The 19,986-nt window shown below is 41.9% G+C and overlaps 1 protein-coding gene and 1 non-coding gene across 2 annotated transcripts in view; both read right to left on the minus strand.

Annotated features, from left to right (window-relative positions):
- The window catches only part of JAZF1 (JAZF zinc finger 1), a 359,494-nt gene that overhangs the window by 289,410 nt on the left and 50,098 nt on the right, over positions 1-19,986 (minus strand). The window lies entirely within an intron of this gene.
- On the minus strand, positions 7,933-8,039 carry LOC117073785. Its single transcript, XR_004433354.1, has one exon. It is a non-coding gene; the product is annotated as a U6 spliceosomal RNA (small nuclear RNA).

A 19,986-nucleotide genomic window follows, 5' to 3' on the forward strand; every position in this document is an offset into this window, starting at 1 on the left:
TAAAAATACAAAAAATTAGCAGGGCATGGTGCTGGGCAGCTGTAGTCCCAGCTACTTGGGAGGCTGAGGCAGGAGAATGGTGTGAATCCGGGAGGCAGAGCTTGCGGTGAGCCGAGATTGCGCCACTGTGCTCCAGCCTGGGGAAAACATTTATTTGACTGCTGAAGAGTTAAAAATCAAGAGGAAAAGAACCAACTGAAAAGAATTATAATTAGAAAGTTTAGGCCGGGCATGGTGGCTCACACCTGTAATCCCAGCACTTTGGGAGGCCAAGGTGGGCAGATCACCTGAGGTCAGGAATTTGAGACCAGCCTGGCCAACACGATGAAACCCCATTTCTAATAAAAATACAAAAATTAGGTGGCTGTGGTGGTGTGTGCCTGTAATCTCAGCTACTTGGGAGGTGAGGCAGGAGAATCGCTTGAACTTGGGAGGCTGAGGTTGCAGTGAGCCGAGATCACACCATTGCACTCCAGCCTGGGTGACACAGAGCGAGACTCCATCAAAAAAAAAAAAAAAAAAGGAAAGAAAGAAAGAATAAAAAAAATAAGCAAAAATTCCAGGAGTCTCAGACTAAGATGTTGGAGTTCAGTTACCAAGATGTGAATGGAACGGTGCTTTCTGCCTCAGGGTCCTGAACACTGAGACATGGTGATGTGCCTACATGGCTGGCCACAGGGTAGCATGATATCTCAGTCACCTAAAATCACACTCACAACCCAGGAGCCTTGCCTGGGAGGGACTTCTAATTCCATCCAAAAGTCTTGTTCTCCTCTTATTTTTGTGAAGATAGAAGTAAAAACTACCACTGGTAATACATTTACAATTAAAAAGTAGGGTGAGGGAAAATGCTTGCAATCTGGTCAACAAGATGGACAAATGACCCTGATTTTCTATCTTAGCGTTTCCTGAGGACTCTGCTACAGTAGACAACTAGATCTGGCTGAAGAAAATAAGGAATTCATAGTCAATCTTTGTCTATTTTATGCTTGATATAATCCGAGTATCAAAGTATTCGTAGATAAAGGGATAGTCTGTTGTTTTCCTACTTAGCAAAGCAATGCTAATCCAGTTAAGTTCAATAAATACTTCTTGCAAATCTACTGTAGGCTTGCCTGCATCCTTGCCAAATCTGGTTATAGGCATAGAAGTAACAAACAGAAAATATTCATTTGCTTCCATGTTTCTACTTTCTGACCACTGGAGACATTTCTCTTTAGGGTTTTGTTTTATTAGGGTTCTGTTACATTTTATTTATGTGTTTCTTTGTTTATTAATTCATTTGGTGAGCTTTTTGTTGAGGAAGAACATGCAATAAAGGATTTTCCTTCAGTTTTATGGTAAAATATAAAACTAGAACTTTATAAAATATCATCGCTTTCTACCACATGACAGCTATGTCTTTGAATAAGTCACAAGGCTTCTTTGAGGAGGTTCCTCAGTAAAAGCAGGATAATAAAATCTATGCTTTTCATCTTAAAGTGGTTTTCTGAAAGCCAAATCAAATGATGAATCCGAAAGTGCTCTGTAGGTATTAGAGGATATTGTTACTTATTATTAGCATAGACACCTATGGATCAGAACACCTAGTAACAACAGTGTATTTACCTTCAGGAGACTTCCCAGGGGTATGTGTGTTATCAGCAGCATGCATGCATGTACAAGTGTGTGTGTGTTATCAGCAGGAGAAGTAGGGTGGCTCTGTGCCTTGCAACCAGGATAATTTCCCAAGTACAACTATATTTCTGCAAGCATCAGAGTTCAAGGAAGAAACAAGACTTGGGACAGCTGTCTATATGTCTGACCTAGAATTGTGTAGTATTACGGTGCTATACCAACATCTAATTTTTAATCATCCCAACTCTAGAGCTGTTTTTTCACTTTGCTGTTGTTTCCAGAGCTTGACTGGTGGCAAAGGATACTTGAAACGTCCCAAACCTATGATTTTATGATCATGAGGTGTATTCGCCTCTCCCCTGCTGGTGACAGATACCTGGCTGTCCCAGAGTTACTTAGAACAAGTACCACTGGGAAAGAACTTTCTGAAGAAACCTTAGTGGCCTCCAAATTGGCAACGGAAAGAAAGCAAAAGTTAGTGGAGGGGAAGTTACTGACATAACAATGGAGGCCAGTTTCATTAGTTTCATTCACTGAAGCAAAACTTGGACCAGAAGACTCATTATTCAAACCAGATGATTTTGTAACATCCATTTCAGTGATGAACTGTCTCCATTTTCTTTTTATTTTGAATATGCAATATTACAAAGCAGACAAATCACCACATTAATAAGGGCACACTTAAAGTTTGTAAAGTTGGTTTTAAAAAGAACTGAGTGTAGAAAATCTGTTTTCAAAAGTTTATTGCCAAAAGCATTTTTTTAAAAAATTTTAAATCATGTGACAAAAGAAATGCTATAATTGGTTTAAGATAAGATCAATTATGGGCAGCAATGAAATTACCTTTTAATGGTAATTAGCCCCAAATCTTGATTACTGCCAGCTCAAATTATCTGGTCATAAGGCACACAAAGTACTGTGTTCAACTGTCTCAAACAAGAACGAATGGGGGGCCTGCCCCAGTTTAGCAGTCAAATAAGACGGGAGGCAGGGGAGGAAGCGGAGCAAATGAGGCAGAGAAGGCTGACCATACGGACCTTAAGTGCTTAAGAGAAAGCAAACATTCATAAAAATTTGTATCAAGCACAAAACTCACTTTTAAAAACAGCCTGCTGATAAACTTCCTCTTAGAAATGATTATTCTATATCTCTTGTCAAAAGGATGACAAGGATCAGATCGCAACCCCAGAAAAAATAGTGAGCCTCTCCAGGGAGAAATTGAACCAGGTTGAGCTCAGGAGAATAGGAAAGCAGAACACAGGGAATGGAGCCTGGAAAGAAGACCTGGGCCTCTGGACATAACCACAAAGGGGAAATGGGAACCTGCCTCCAGTTCAGGGCATTCGGAGGTGACACAGCCTTGTTGCCCAACGTCCAGGTTCGTTCTCAGAGTCCGGCCTGGTGAATAGGTATCCTACAAACAAGGCAGCGTAACCTCTGGGGGCCCACTTCTGTTACTTTACAGAGACAGACTATAGCATTTAGAGATGGAAATGATCACCAGCCCCATTTTACAAACAGGACCAAGGAGGCAGAATGAATCCTCATGGGATTAACTAATGGCCAAGCCAGTTCTCCAACCCATGTGTCCTGACTCCTTTACCCAGCTGCTCCTGTCCTCTCTCCCTGGGCTGGTGGTGAGGCTCTGAACAGTTACTAACACTGCTACTGAGGAGCACTCGCTGACTCACCACAGTCTGCCCACTATGAAAGGACATGCTCCTCTCTGGCCTTGGGCGTTCTCACCTGGTTATTCAACACCAGATAGCTGCAAAAGAAAATCTGTATTCATATTGGAGCTATAAGTCCTATTTACCAAAACCTATATGGACCAGGCACAGTGCTAGGCCCCTGCATTCATTCACCTCTTGTAATGCCTATAACTTAGGATGTGTTTAAGCCTCATTTTACTCAGTAATGAGGCTTAGAGACATGAAGTAACTTGCTAAGTCCACACCACTAGGTAGTGACAATCCTAGGTTCAGACTGGTTTTTCTAGACACTGAAGGCACTCTACTTTCTACTACGCTACTAGCTCTCAAAATTTTGCTAAAGAAAGAGCTCCTCATTCAGCTGATCATGAGAGCTGCACAGGAAGCTTTACCTGATGAAAATAACTGGATCTTCATATAAGTAATAAATAGATTCTGAACAATGGTAATAATGCTTCTAAAATCTTGGGGGGTAAACACAGGGTCTTTCAGTTTACTTTGCTAAAGAGAGAAGTTTCTTGCAAAATTCGAATTTTTCCTTCCAAAAATCTTTGCTCCACATATCTTGGGTATTGTTTATTATTCTTCATTTCTCTTTAGAACAAAAGCTTAACGCAACAGAAGAGAAGAACAATGGGAATATTAACAAGCAAGAATAACTTTCCACAGAGGTGGTAACTGAAGTAAGATCCCACAGACCAGACTGTGGAGAACTTCATTATTCCAGCTCGCTGCCTCCTTGGAGCTGGCCATGTTCCACTGATGCTTTCACCTTCTGGCAACCACCTGCTACCTTTACCTTCTGCAAACGCAGGCACCTGGCCAGCCTGGAGAATTCTGCTCTCTGAACAGAACACAGATAATTCCCATCTTCCAGTCTGAACACAGCCCTGAAAACTAGAACTCACTGCAGGTTTGGTGCTACTGACATCTCCGCAGTTTGTAATCTTCTGCTTGCAGGGAGGCTGGCCTGTTCAAAGCTAGAACACTCCAAAGAGGCCTATTCTTAACCAAGGAAGGCTGACAGGTTGGAGCCTGCTTTCCTCACTATATAGATTAGATAAACAGACGCATTATCAAGGCAAACCAGGCATGGTGTACTCTCAACCAAATACAGCCAACTTCTTTTAAGGGTTTTTTTTTGTTTTTGTTTTTGTTTTGTTTTGTTTTGTTTTACTTTTAGGGTTTATTTACTGGCAGTTTCAGGTCTGGAAATACAAAAAGGAACATGACATGGGTTCTGCCCTTGAGGTGCTCTCAGTCTGGTGAGGGAGACAATACCTTTCAGGGGACAACCGTGGTACTGAGGATGAGTGTGAGAACATAGAGGTCTACTAGACTAGATGCTATAAGAAAATAGGACTGGGGAACTAGGGATGCCTCATCAAAGAAGGGGCCACATGAACAGGGCGTATAGATGAGTAGGAATTTTCTGGGCAACAAAATGGAGGCGAAAGAACATTCCAAACAGAAAGAACAGTGTGTTCAGAGACTCAAATTTATCAAGAGGCCTGCAGTCCAGGGAGTAAAGAGAAGCAGCGTTTGTATGTGCAGGGAAGGGGGGAATGGGTAAAGGAAGGATCTCAGAGACTATTTACAAAGGGTCTCTGTAGGCATGTAGGAGGCAAGAGGTTTTAAAGTAGTGAAATGACACATGTAGGTTTTGTTGTTGTTTTTAAGTAATTCTGGCAGACAAGCTGACTGTGGATAGGAGGCTACATCAGGGCTGCACAAGAGAAGTAAAATGCCAACTACAGGGCCAAGCCACATATGTAATTTTAAATTTCCTAGTAGCCACATTTAAGGTAAGAAAAGACAAGTGAAATTAATTTAATAATACGCTTTAACCCCTCAAACCCAAAGTACTATCTTTCAACATGTAATCAAGAGTTTTAAAATTATAAATGAGATAGCTTACATTCTTTTTTTCATACTAAGTCTTCTAAATCAGGCACAGTACGGCACATCTCAATTTAGACTTGCCACATTTCAAGTGCTCAAAAGCCAGATGTGGCCAGTGACTACCATGACAGACAGCACAGCTGTAGATAAACCACTACAGCTAATATAAGACCCACTTAGGAGGCTGTAGTCAACAGTACCAACAAGAAATGATAAAGCTCTGGGAAGGTATTTCTGGCCCTTGGGCATATGTTGAACTGGCACTGAAATACAACTGTAAAGACATGTAACTTATTTTTTGTTTTGAATAGGTAATACTTTACAGGCTTCAAATATAAAAATAATACAACAGAGTACACAAAGAAGAATATTGCCCCTGCCTCTTCCTGCTCACCACATCCTTATCCATGTTATCCCGCACCCACCCACTCAAAGTAACCACTTTTATTGAGCTCCTTTTGTTTGCTAATCCTTTCAATGTCTCTTCATGTGGATTCAAGCAGATATGACTACAGACTCATATTTTGTCTCCTTTCTACATCAAAGGGAGCATACTATATATGGTTCTATACTTTTTTTTTTCCATTTAATAACATATCTTGGAGGTCTTTCCATATCAACGTATGAAGAATTTCCATGCTCTCTTTAAAATGCTGCACAATATTCCATTGTAAAGGTGGATCATAGTTTATTTAACCAGTCTTTCACCAGTGGATACTTGAATTGCTTCCAGTCTTTTCTATTATAAACAAAGGTCTAATGAGACACCTACTCCATAGGTCACTGCATACGTATTCAGATGTATCTGCAGGAGAAATTGCCAAAGCCAGACTGCTGGGTCAAAGGGTAACTGTATTTGTAATCTTGATAGATGAAAACTGGTCGAACTGGCCTTCATGAGGGTTATGACATTCCGTCCTCTCAGAAGTACAGTGCTGATGTTTCCACAACTGGTCAACAATGTCTAAGTGTCACACTGTAAAATTTTTGCCAATCTGATAAAGTTAAAAGTGCTACTTCAGCACAGTTTAAGTTTGTGATTCTCTTATCATGTGTAAGGCTGAAGATCTTTTGGTAGGTTAGAAAACAACGTATTTCTTTCTCTTTTTTGTGTGTGTGTGTTTTTTTTTTTTTGAGACAGAGTCTTGCCCTGTCGCCCAGGCTGGAGTGCAATGGTGCGATCTCGGCTCACTGCAACTTCCACCTCCCCGTTTCAAGCAATTCTCCTGCCTCAGCCTCCCGAGTAGCTGGGATTACAGGCACGTGCCACAACGCCCGGCTAACTTTTTGTATCTTTAGTAGACACAGGGTTTCACCACGTGGGCCAGGCTGGTCTCGAACTCAAACTCCTGACCTCGTGATCCACCCGCCTCAGCTTTCCAAGGTGCTAGGATTACAGGCGTGAGCCACCGCACCCGGCCAAGACAATGTATTTCTTATTCTGAGGATAATCTGTTCATATCCTTTGCCTAGGCTATTGGTATTCCAATTCATTTTCTTTTTTCTTTTGAGACAGAATCTCGCTCTGTTGCCCAAGCTGGAATGCAGTGGCATGATCTCAGCTCACTGCAACCTCCGTCTCCCAGGTTCAAGTGATTCTCCTGCCTCAGCCTCCCAAGTAGCTGGGATTACAGGCATGCACCACCAAGCCCAGCTAATTTTTGTATTTTTAGTAGAGACAGGATTTCACCATGTTGTCCAGACTGGTCTCGAACTCCTGACCTCAGATGACCCACCCACCTTGGCCTTCAATGAATAAGAAACTCATTTTCTTATTATGGCTTTTTTTTAATCAGATAAAAATGCTTTATTTGAATTTAGTCAAATTTATCAATTTTTTTTTAATGGCTGCTGGATTATGAGTCATGGTTAAAAAGTCCTTCTTACTTAAAGGTTATAAAGGAATGTCTTCTAGTTTCTCAGCATTTCATGCAGATACAAATATATATTTGTATATTGAAATCCTTCTTTAAAATATCATTTTTCACTTTTTTCCAACTGCGGTAGACTAGACATCTGCTGAATTGCCTTTCTGATTTCTCCTTCCTTTCTTTCTTTGTCATAACTCTGTTGAATATGATGCTGGTCATCATATAAAATTAATTGATCAAGTTGGAGTTTATCTGAATGGTACGAGATATAGAACCAACCTCACCTTTCTCCAGAGATCTACCCACTTGGTCCAGTAAAAATTTCATCATTATCCCATGGAAAACACAATTTTAAATACTATTCTATTTGTGTGTAGACAGCAACCTAGATTTTTATAAACTCATGGTTCTAATTCTCTAGTCTAGACACTACAGAGGTAAATACAACCTATGTTATTCAATTATTTATGGGAACTGCCAAGTTTCATGAAACTGCATTCATCACATCATCAACAATATCTTTTGAGCAGATGCTTGACTTGAAGAGATATACAGACACAAACTGCCATTTAGAAGTTTACAACTGGGAGGTCGCTAAATTATTTTTCACAATTAATTTGTTTAAAAAGCAAGTAATACAACACAAATAAAGTCTGGCAAAACTCACAGAATTCTGATTTACTCAAGTTTATTTTATATGAACACCAGTGCAGTATTTAAAAAAAATTATAACAAAAATAGGACATGGAAAACAGGCAAATCTGAAAATGTCTGGTCTACCTCAGCTGGAAAAGTAGTAAATGACATTTCTTTGAGTGTTTCATAAGGACAAAAATATAAAATGCTTCATAAACGTGTGTGTCATCCTTGCATAAGGGCCGTGCTAATCTTCTCTGTATCTTTCCTATTTTTGAATATGTGCTGCCAAGCAGAGCACAAAAAGAATATTTATGGCCGGGCGCAGTGGCTCACACCTGTCATGCCAGCACTTTGGGAGGCCAAGGCAGGCGGATAACAAGGTCAAGAGTTTGAGACCAGCCTGGCCAATATGGTGAAACCCCTCCTCTACTAAAAATACAAAAATCAGCCGGGCATGGTGATGGGCGCCTGTAGTCCCAGCCACTCAGGAGGCTGAGGCAGGAGAATCGCTTGAACCCGGGAGACAGAGGTTGCAGTGGGCCAATATTGCACCAGGGCAACAAAGTGAGACTCTGTCTCAAAAAAAATAAAGGGGGAATTATTTTTAAACAAGGATCTAACATTCCCAATTATTTCTATTTGAAAGTTTCTTGTAAACTGGAATTTTTAAAGTAAAAATGTAAAGGCTACAGTATTCTATGGCAAAAGACATTGTATTTCATTACTAATTCTAATTTTCCATATTAACATTCTTCAAGTTTTTATTCAATCCATAATGTACACATTACCCTGTCATTTGAGGTTGTAAGATTAGTTGTTAGAGATCCATTTCTAAAAGAGTTTTAAACACACACACACACACACACACACACACACACACACACACAGTCATGAGCAGCATATCCTTCAAAAACAGCAGGGGGATCTGTTCCTGCAGGGGATGCTCATTTATTAGACACAAATTATAAAACTTTCACACAGCAGATGATCTTACCAGATAAATAGCTATGATGACAAAATGCCCCTATATAAGAAATAAAGGCAATGCTGGGGAAAAGGGCAGGGAGAATCCCTGGGAACGAAAGCTCCCTAGACATGAACAAAGTATGGCTCCTAACACCTCTGTGCTATTAAAAGAAACCGTTGAACTGGAAGCCAACGGCTCTGTGAACCAAGAGGCCGTGGCCATGCTGCTCCCCAGGCAGCCCCCAGTCTCCCTATCCACTCCCACCCTCAAGAAGTTCCTGCTTCCCATGGCAACCTGCAGACCATCACTCACAAACCTGATCTCCAGCCCTGACAGGATGCTCCTGAATTTCAATCTTTTTTCGGCTTGCAAGTGAGATGATTTGCCCTTCTATCATACCTAAGTATCTAAAACTAACCATTAATACCCACTGCCCCTCCCCTCCAACAAAACCCTACTTTGTTTCCTTTATCTATGTCAATCATATGATCATTTTCCAACCTACCCAGACTCTAGAGCACCTCAGACCGCAGGCATCTTCTGACTCAACTTTCCTTTGACAGCTACAATAACCACTCAGCAAGTCTGTTTTTGTGATGTCTCCATCCTGCCCGTCCTTTTTGTTTCCAGTGCCACTCATCTATTTCAGACCCTCCTTACGACCCTGTGCCCACTTCACAACCTCTTAATTTGCTGCTTCATTCCTCCATTTACAATCGGCTCTCCACATGGCTGCCATGGACCCTTCCTAAATGGTACTTTCTCAGAAACCTTCCGTGCTTCCCCCTACTACTTACATGACAGCCCCAAATTATGCCATTAATCATTTCATTCACTCAACAGATATTTACTGAATACCCACTATGTGCCACATGCTATTCTGGGCATTTGGGACATATCAATGAACTGATAAAAACTCTTGCTTAATCTTGTCTTAACCCGTTTTCTCCTGCGCCTTACCCCACTAGTCCCCTACATAACTGTAAACATTACCTATACATGTACCTGTATCAGCAGTTATATTCTACTGTACTGATACATTCAATGATGCCTAACAAGCCCCTACCATGTGTTAGATCCAGCAGTCAGCAAGACAGATGTAGTCTTTTCTGTTCCCTCTAACCCTGCCATCCTAAAATATGCAATCCAACCCCTCCAACCTCCATGAAGACTGCTGTAGGCATCCAAGCCCACATCAGGGGCCATCAATTCCTCTCTGTCTTGCAACAGTGATCTTGCCTTCTAAAAAGTACTTATGGTTTTCATTTGTTTGGTGGGGTTGTTCTGTGTTTAAGCTTTTCAGGGGTTTAAACTCCCTAATTAGAGTAAAGGTCTCAGAGGATTGGATGCTTATTCTCTTCTTTGCACTCCCTAGAATGTCATAATCACTGAACACTAGAGCCAAAGGAAACTTCTGACCCCCGTTCATCAAACCGATATTATTGCTTGAGGAACTTCAGACACAGAGAAGCTAAACTGTAATATCAAATGCTAAAAAGAAGTGAATAAAAATATGAAGGAAGTCTACCAGGCATCCTTCCCTTTGTCCCTAGGGGTAGAGGAAGGAAGATGTCTGAACCAGTAGTCGTACACAGTTCTTTTTTTTTGAGACAGTGTCTCGCTCTGTTGCCAGGTTGGAGTGCAATGGCATGATTTCGGCTCACTGAAACCTCCACCTCCCGGGTTCAAGTGATTCTTCTGCCTCAGCCTCCCAAGTAGCTGGGATTTTCATTTAACTCTGGAATTCATGCAGGGGCTCTCACGCTGTCTGATGAATTATTTGGAGCTTCTCCCCAGATGAGGCCTAACTAAGCTGGGAAGCCACCCCAAGTGGGAGATTTGCTCAGCTCTGCCCTGCTGCTCTCTTTTTAATCCCCCACTCCTTCATTTGCTTGGGACCTAGACAATGCTAATGAACTAAACCCTAAGCCCAGATACTTACCAGAACTAAACCCTAGGCCCAGATATTACCCCCGCCTTGAAATCCAGGGGTTCCACTGGGCATGGTGGCTCACACCTGTAATCCCAGCACTTTGGGAGGCCAAGGCAGGAGGATCACTTGAGGTCAGGAGTTCAAGACCAGTCTGGCCAACATGGATAAACCCCGTCTCCACTAAAAATACAAATATTAGCCAAGCATGGTGGCATGTGCCTGTAATCTCAGCTACTTGGTAGGCTGAGGCTGAAGAACCGTTTGAATCTGGGAAGCAGAGATTGCAGTGAGCTGAGATCGTACCACTGCACAACAGAAGGAGACTCTGTCAAAAAAAAAAGAAAAAAAAAAAATCCAGAGGTTCCCTTATTCTGCCATATCAATGCTTTACCCTCCCCTCTAGCCAGTGAGCTGCCCCTGCTGGAAGCCAGAGAGCTCTCTAAGGGAGGTAGCTGCTACACTCAGCTAGAGTTAGAATGGGACTACAATTAAAAGGATCTACAAGCACAAAGTAAGAATCATCATATGAGACATGCAATTTGAAACAGGCTGGTAGAGTCCAGGAATCATCTACAAAGCTGTGAGATGCAGCATGGTGTATCCTGCTATAAGATTTTTAACATGAGCTCTGTTTCTGTATCCATGTGATTTCCTCTCCACTATTCGTATGACACTCAAGGGGGAAATGTGTGTTCCTATTTTCATCCCACCCCTGTGCTCACTGAAATGACAATTGGTGCTCAATAATGTTTCCCGAATCCCCTAAAAGTGAAAGTCAAATTTAACAGAGGCGTAGTTGCAGACATGTCAACAATGTAGGTAAGAATGTCTCATATGTTTGTACATTTCTCTGTGGGGCCTAGAAAAAGTGATAGCACTTAATTGGACATAGATTATGATGTCCATGTTGACCAAGTGAGACACCCTTCAATGTCCCAGTCTTTTGGTTTAGCTGAATCCCATAATCTTGGAAGCTGACAAAAGTTCTCTCCCAAGCTGCCATCATATCTAGAGGATAGTTTGGTGCCAGTGTTCACACAGAAAGAAAAGTTTTCAAGATCAAAAAATATTCCTTGTATTTATGAAAATCTTTGAAGTATAGAGACTTTCTACCTAGCAGCAGCCAACAAGTGGCCTTGTTCATTTCTGTTTAATTAAATGAACTGTTAAAAGCAAGAGAAACATACCATTCTGAGCTCCAGTTTTAAGTATTCTATCTGATTTTAGCTTCTTGGAGGAAAGAAATAAGAATTCATGTCTGAGCCAAAACCAAATACATACAAGTCCTGCCATCAGTGATACAGCTGCCAGAGAGTCTTCTCTAATGTGCTCCCAAACTCATGTTTCAGTTTTTCCTCCCGTTCCTCCCCTGCAAACAGGACAGGCATCTTCCACCCAATCCAGGTTCCCACCATGTCTGGAACATGCTCTGTAGCTCAGCTTATGTGAACATCTGAACCTTGTTTTCCAGAACCCAGCCACCATGACCCAGGTCAGCCTAACAGTAACTGCTGACCCAGACCACAGGGCTGGAGCTTTTTCAGGCCCCTCCTGCCTTGAGCTGAAATTGGTTCAAGCAACCAGGGTGAGGCTGGGGCACCAAGCAGGATTTAAGGGGTTCTCCAGGCCCAGATCTGTGGAGGAGGAGAAAACAGTGACTGAAGAACCATCTGGGCCTGAGATGTCAATGCGCCCTGCCTTCCATCAATCCACGAGACCTGAACAGACGAAACACTAATCTACAGGGCAATCCCGGAACACCAACCAACACCACTCAAGCAGGGATGCAGCACTCATGTGTTCATGCATTCATTCTCTATGAAATGAGCCCCTCCATAGTAACAAGGAGATACATCCCAATTTGGAAAATCTAGTGGGCCTCTAGTTAGCTAGAACGCAAAGAAGTATAAACTTCCATTAACTAAATGATGGGTTCCTTCACATAAGTGACATTTCAGCCACAATGAACTTCTCATTATTTCCTGAACACACCAAGATGCTGACATCCTATTTAAAGATGCCTCTCCCTCTTCTCTACCAGCAGCAATCAGTTCTATTTATCCTTAAAGACAAAGATGTCACCTCCCTGAGAGGTTTTTTCCAACTCCCCTAGCCTTTCCAGGAGACTTTCCAGCTACGTCACCCTGCATGCCCCACCTTCACTCTCTCCTCTAGCCACACTGCCCTTTTCTTCATTGCTTCCATGTTAAGTTGCTTCCTGTCTCAGAGCCTGTGCACATGTAGTTTGCTCTTGAGAAATGTTCCTGCCTGTACTGCGAATCACGACCACCCCCAGCACCGCAACCCCTACCACTCACCCCTTCATCGAAGTAAGACTCACCTTCTTCAGATCTCAATTCAACCAGCAAAGTCTTCCCTAACCCTCCAACATTATTCACCCTCACAGCAACCCATGCCTTTCCTTTCCTGCACTTATCAGAGCTGTACTGTAGAACCGTGATATGACCTGATTAAAGTCTATTTCCCCACTAGACTGCAAGCTCTGTAAGAGTAGGGACCATGACTATTTTTATCTATCATTGCAACCCCAGTGACCAGCACAGTAGCACACAGTAGGCACTCAGGAAAGATTAGCTGAATGAACGAATGACCTTCTCTGTAGTGTCTGTGTCATTATATTCTAATTGCCCACTGTGTGCTGGCCACAAAGCCTGGCCCCTGTCAGACACGTCGAGGCAAACACTTTCCCAGAATTCATTTAAAAATGGAAATGGACATGTATCCCTATCACCTGCACCTTGTACATACATCTATAGCAATGATGGAAGGTGGAAATAAGGGTCTTAAAATCCTGGGATTGATGACTCTTACTAAGGTCAGGAAAAAGCGGCCGTAGAACAGATCCAAAAAGGTAGAAATACTAACCAAAAATCAAGGTGGCGGGTAATATTACTGTTTCTGATCAATTCTAACCTAACCAGAAAAGTCACAACGAAAAAACCCATTTCATGGCTCTTCTGTTGATGTTTCAGCTGTTTTGACTGCTGAGAAAGAACAAAACTGAGTGAACAGGCGACACAACATGCCACGTGCAGCATCTTGGTCAGTCCCTGTTTGGGGTTGACTTGTGTCCTTCCAAAATTCATATATTAAAGTCTTAACCCCCAGTACCTCGGAAAGTAACTGTTTGGAGATAGGGCCTTTAAAAAGGAAATTAAGGTAAAATGAGGCCATTAAGGTGGGCCCTAATCCAATCTGATTAATAAGAGGAGAGCAGGACACACAGCCCCCAGGAGTGCGCACGTACAGAGAAAAGACCCCGTGAGGACACAGCCAGGCGGTGACCATCTGCAAGCCACGCAGAGAGGCCTCAGAGGAGACCAACCCTGTCAGCACCTTGCTGCTGGACTTACAGTGTCCAAAGCTGTGAGAAAAATACATTTCTATCCTTGGCGCCAACTGGCCTGTGATACTGTGTGCTGTGGCAGCCCAAGCGGTTCTCGAGAGAAAGGGAAGGAAGAGGTTCCAAGTATCTGCTGCCTGCCCCACTCTTCACCATCCTGGGTGTCATCTTCTCTCCAGTGCCGTCCTTTCATCTTCATTTGACAAATAAGGACACTGAGACTCAAAGCCACAGAGGGGGCTGAGCCAGAACTTGACTGCAGGGCTATGTGCTTCCAAAGTCCATGTCCTTCGCACTTTACCTTCAGATGCAAAAGACCAAAGTAGAGTATAAAATATGACAGCAGATTCTATTTTGCTTTTCTTAGCCCTTAGAAAAGGGGGGAGATCACCATTTTAACTAAGTTGAAAACCCAGACACATTTAAATAAAGTGACTGAAATGCTGTGGAACAGATGTGAATAGGAACTAATTTTGCTTTTTAATGAGCATTTTGACCAGATCAATACTACAAAATGCTGAACTGTACAATGCCATTACTGTGTAAATGCAACTACCTAGTTGATTGGCTCAAAGAGGCATTACGGTAGCTAAAAAATGTACTTTATAAGAGCAGGGTCTATTATGTAAAATAAAGTCATAAAAATTTTAATTGCACTGCATAAAGGACAGAACCTGATCTAGCCTACAAACCATGGAAAGCAGAGAAAAATAAAATGCAGCTGAATGCTTAATCAGCTGTCTGTCACTTTCTGAATAGTGCCTAATATTCTAATTATTAGTCACCACACTGAGAAGGTGCAATTATGGAACAGGGAAGATTGCTTTTTTTTTTTTTTTTTTTTTTGGTTAACCCACAATTTGGAAGGCCTTCACAAAAATATTATTTAAGACTCAATAAGCTATAAAGGGAAAAAAATGATTAACAGTTAAAATTCAGTATTCCCCCCAAAGCATTTTTAAAAAGTTTGAAGTTGTATTGACAGATATGACTAACAATTGTAATCACAGAAATAAATGTAGTAAAACGATAATTTATCTGTCACAATTTACCGAGGGGGAAAAAGTGCAGCACAAGCAGCTGAATTGTGAAGTTAAATGAAAGCAAAGATAGAACCCGGTTTTTAATGAAATGTGGAGCATTATTAATTGGTTTCCTAGCAACAATGGGGCTAAAATTACTTAACACGTCTGTTCAATCAGATGCAAATTTGAGTGTTATCCCTTAAATGTTGATTATAGTTGGTCTTTTCAGATGCAAATCCAATGTGTAAAGTGAATGTAAATGTTGACAATGCTGATACAAAAAATCCCCTGATTAACATCATTCTGGTGTTCAAAGCACTAGAGTTGAGGATATTCCCTTGGAAGGACTGCAAGCTGCCAGGGTTGCCCGTCTTGTCTGGCATTTTTCTGTACCTGTCCTCCCCGTCCCACCTCACCACCCTCACTCAGTGCCAGCATGAGAGATGACTAAAAAATGAGATTGCTGGGCCTTGTGATTTCTCAAGCACTGGTTTCTCATCAGTGCTAAATGATAGAGACAGATGATGCTTTCAGCTTAGAATTCCATCAGCTGATGCAAGGGCCTTGCCAACTCAAGACCAAGGTTGGTCTCAAGTGTAGTTTTTCAGATGGAACAAGACCTTTGGGTGACTCCACTGGAATGGGAGCCAAGCAAACAAATTCCCTGCAAGACTGCCAAATAAGGCAGCCTTCCTCAGCTATACCCTGGCCTTATCCTATGGTTCAAATGTAGCATATTCTAGTAAATGGAGGCACCAGGAAGGTGTCAGGGGTGGGAAGGATGTAGTGCCTTCATAATCTCCATCATCCCCCAAAACTACCCTAGTAACACACTACTCCAGACAAAATCAATATGCTTGCCTCACTTTCACTCTCATGCAACAAATATTTATTGCACAGTTACTATTTGCCAGGCAATGATCTTAGGGAGCTGGAGACACAGAAGTGAATTAGAAAAAGTTCCTACTCTCATCCCTCCTAGTGCAGGGGAGAGACAAATACATAAATAAACTTAGAAACAATAATTTCGGGTAGTGATAAGAGCTAGGAAGAAAAAAGTAGCTTAATTAGGAGAGGGGGATGAGCATGGCTGGGGGACCACTTTGGATAAGGTCTTTTGGAGGGAGGATACCTTCTGCACAGACCTAAAGGAAAAGGAGCAAGCCAAGAAAGGTCGGGGGAAGCGAGTCTCACCCAGAGGCAGGATTGACTTTGGAAGAGCACAGAGGCCAGAGGCTCTGAGTGTGACAAAACAGGAAGGGGAGCGGTGATGATGCAAGAACAACAACTTTGAGATAAGTTCCTAAACCATCTTCCAACAAGACTGCACTCCCCATTCCCCCACCTTACGGTGTTTCAGGGACACAGCTGTCTCTAGAGCCACCTCAGGGTACAGTGCAGGAGCAAAAGTCTGCCATATGAGGGAGAGGAGAGGGAAAGGAAGGGGAGGGGAGGAGTGAAAAGAAGAAGGGAGGAGAGAGGAAGAGAAGAGAGGGTGAGTCCATGGAACCCTAAAGGTCATCTCCTTTACAAGTCAAGGCCCAGTCCCTTTCTAGCCCCACCCCACCCCCAAAAAGATTCCATACCAGTGGAAAGTACATTCTTAAACTGATCTCCTCTAGAAAACGGAGAATGGCTTTTCTGGCCAAAGCCCCCTGCCTCTCAATGAACAGTTTGTTCCAGACACTCAATCAAGGCTCTGGGATATCCCAGGCAGTGGTCAACAGGACATATATTCCACAAAGTTCTGAAGCTTGCTTTTGATTAGAATTGATAGTCTCCTGACAGCTGCATACTAGGCCAAGGATCCTAACGTTAACCTTAAGAGTACTGGGGCAAGGGAAAATGGGCAGACCCTTCCTGCAAAGCATCTCACTTAGAAGTCATGCCTTCAGTCTTTGAAGTATTTAAGGGTTACTATTAAATGCGAATGCCCTTTACAGAAACATGTGTAACCTTAGGTATAACCCAAGTCAGGGTGGGGATACAGATGCCAGAGGAAGCTGTGGAAGTGGGACGGAACCTAAACTATCAAGTGGCCTAGCATGGACCTGCGTTGGGAATGGTGACAATGTCAAGGTATGCAAGGGGAGTTGTGATGCCTGACTGGAAAACAAACCTTCACTGGGCTTGCCTTAATTCATGCTAACCCTTAGAGAGAAACACCACTGGCACCTCACTTCACCAGGGAGGTCTAAAAGGAAAAAAGTGTGAAAAAGTTTTATTTCATGAAAAGTAGAGATAAATGTCGAAAAAAGAGAAAATGTGGCTGTATTAGTCCATTCTCACACTGCTAATAAAGACATCCCCAAGACTGGGTAGTTTATAAAGGAAAGAGGTTTAATTGATTCACAGTTCAGCATGGCTGGGGAGGCCTCAGAAAACTTACAATCATGGCAGAAGGGAAAACAAACACATCCTTCTTCACATGGTGATAGCAAGGAGAAGTGCCTTAAGCAAAAGGGAGAAAAGCCCTTGTAAAACCATCAGATTTCATGAGAACTCGCTCACTATCATGAGAACAGCAGCACGGTGCGTAAGTGCCCCCATGATTCAATCACCTCCCACCGGGCCCCTCCCACGACACATGGGGATTATGGGAACTACAATTCAAGATGAGATTTGGGTGGGGACACAGCCAAACCATTGCAGTGGCCTACTACTCGATTACAAAAAAAGAGATATCCTCTCTTAGTAGCATCTACTCAGAGTTCCAGAAGGCCATATTAAATTGTGAGTTAAGAATCAGGTTGTACATGTGATCATAGTCCTGGTTACTGAGATGTATCTTCTAGATCTAGTGGTTCCCAAAGTCTGGTCCCCAGAGCAGCAGCTGATGCAACACCTGAGAACTTACTAGAAATGCATATTCGACCAGGCACAGTGCCTCATGCCTGTAATCCCAGCACTTTGGGAGGCCAAGGCGGGCGGATCACAATGTCAGGAGTTTGAGACCAGCCTGGCAAATATGGTGAAACCCTGTCTCTACTAAAAATATAAAAATTAGCCAGGTGTGGTGGCACACAACTGTAGTCCCAGTTACTTGGGAGGCTGAGGGAGAAGAATCACTTGAACCCAGGAGGCAGAGGTTGCAGTGAGCCAAGGTCATGCCACTGCACTCCAGCCTGGGCGACAGAGTCCATCTCAAAAAATAAAATAAAATAAAATAAAATAAATAAATAAATGCATATTCACAGGCCCAGCCCCAGACTTACAGAAATCTGGCAGTGCCCCCAGTAACCTGTGCATTAATAAGCCCCCCAGGAGCTTCTGATGCACAGTATATTTGAGAACTACCATTCCAGGCCAATTCAGCAGGAAGGTGTGTCTTGCTGAGTTTATACTTAGCACTGACTTTATATTTGCTGAGTTTATACTTAGCACTGACTTGCTGCAAATTATTTCAATCAACAGGAAACCAAGGATAGCTGCACTGTGCCTCCTGCACGATGGCACACATTCAAAACAAACACATTCATGGTGTGAATTCTTTCACATAATGACTTCTTCAAAAGAATGTACCACTTAGAACACAAGATGCTGATTTACTGATTTCTTAAGATAACCCATTGTTCTGACTGGGAGAGAAGTAAAAAGAAAAAAGTGAGTTATTCTTTAGGAAACTTAAGTTTGGGGTAGCCTTATGAGAGTAGCTCTGAGAATCACTGGGTTCTCTATTTTTATGCGAGACTCTTTTCCTTGACCCTTCATGGCCAGCTGTCAGGTCTCCATCCTAAACAGCAGGAGCTCCCTAGCAGTGGACAGAGGGTCTTAGTCATACAAGAAGACCCTCTGTGAATACCCCCAAAACTCCCTCTACCTCTCATATTTTACAGAGAATCATATAATCTCTCAGTGTTCCTGACAACAAAATGGATATTATGCAGGCGTATGGTTACTTAAAAACTCTGAAGATGAAAACAGAGCCTAGAAGATGTTTTAACCATTATAAGATAGCTATACATGAAGAAATCTACAAGCAGAAGGATGAATCTCAAATGTAACTGCACATCAGAATCACTTGTGATGCCTAATAAAAATGGAGATTTCTGGGCCCCAAACATTTCTGATTCATTTGGTGTGAACTGGGGCTCAAGAATCTGCCTTTTTGGGGTCCAAGAATCTGCCCAGGTGATTTTGATACAGGGATTTGTGTTTAACTTATCTGCATGGTAACTTCTCCAGTTTTCAAGGGGTATTAATATGTTATAATGATAGAGGGCTTTTTAACTTAGGGAAACAAAGCAATACTATAGCAAAAGAACTACAATTTCCTTTTCCCCTGGGTGTTTACTAAAGTAGTTGAGAAAAAGTCTGTATGTCTCTCATTAAAGTAAGTTTGTAATAAGTAATTTTTTTTCTTTTTATAAAAGCTATACATGTTCATCGTAAAAAATTTTAAAAGAAAAGAAAGAAAAACAAAAGGGAGAAAGTATAAAATACCCATAATCGCACCATCCAGAGATAAGTTAGTACATTACATTCTTCCAGATAACGTGCTGGCACTTTCCAAACACATTTTTTTAAATAGTGGGATCAGAGTATATGTAGTTACTGTGTTATGTGTTTTTCACATTTAATAACACTGTCAATATCTTTCCACCACTCCTCAATTATTTAAGATATAAAGTGAAAGAATGCCAAAATATGAACTCTCTATTGGTAAGTTTTTTTTTTTAAATCAAGGAATTAAAATTCTATGTAACCAGCACATAAATACAAATATTTATGGCACTTGTACAAGTATGCTAAAAATCTAACTGTTTTCATTAAAGTAATTTTATATTGAGGCGGAGTTTATTAGTAACCTTTACTAGCTCATTAGCTCATTTTAGTGAAAGCATGCACATTACTGGAGGCCTCTGGATACACCTACAATATATTCATACAACAAATATCCACTTTAATGAAATGTATTAGATGAAGGTTTTTCTCATGAAATCCAAAGGGAGCCAA

This window comes from Trachypithecus francoisi, unplaced genomic scaffold, assembly GCF_009764315.1.
Source record: "Trachypithecus francoisi isolate TF-2019V2 unplaced genomic scaffold, Tfra_2.0 Lachesis_group4, whole genome shotgun sequence".
NCBI classification, from domain to species: Eukaryota; Metazoa; Chordata; class Mammalia; order Primates; family Cercopithecidae; genus Trachypithecus; species Trachypithecus francoisi.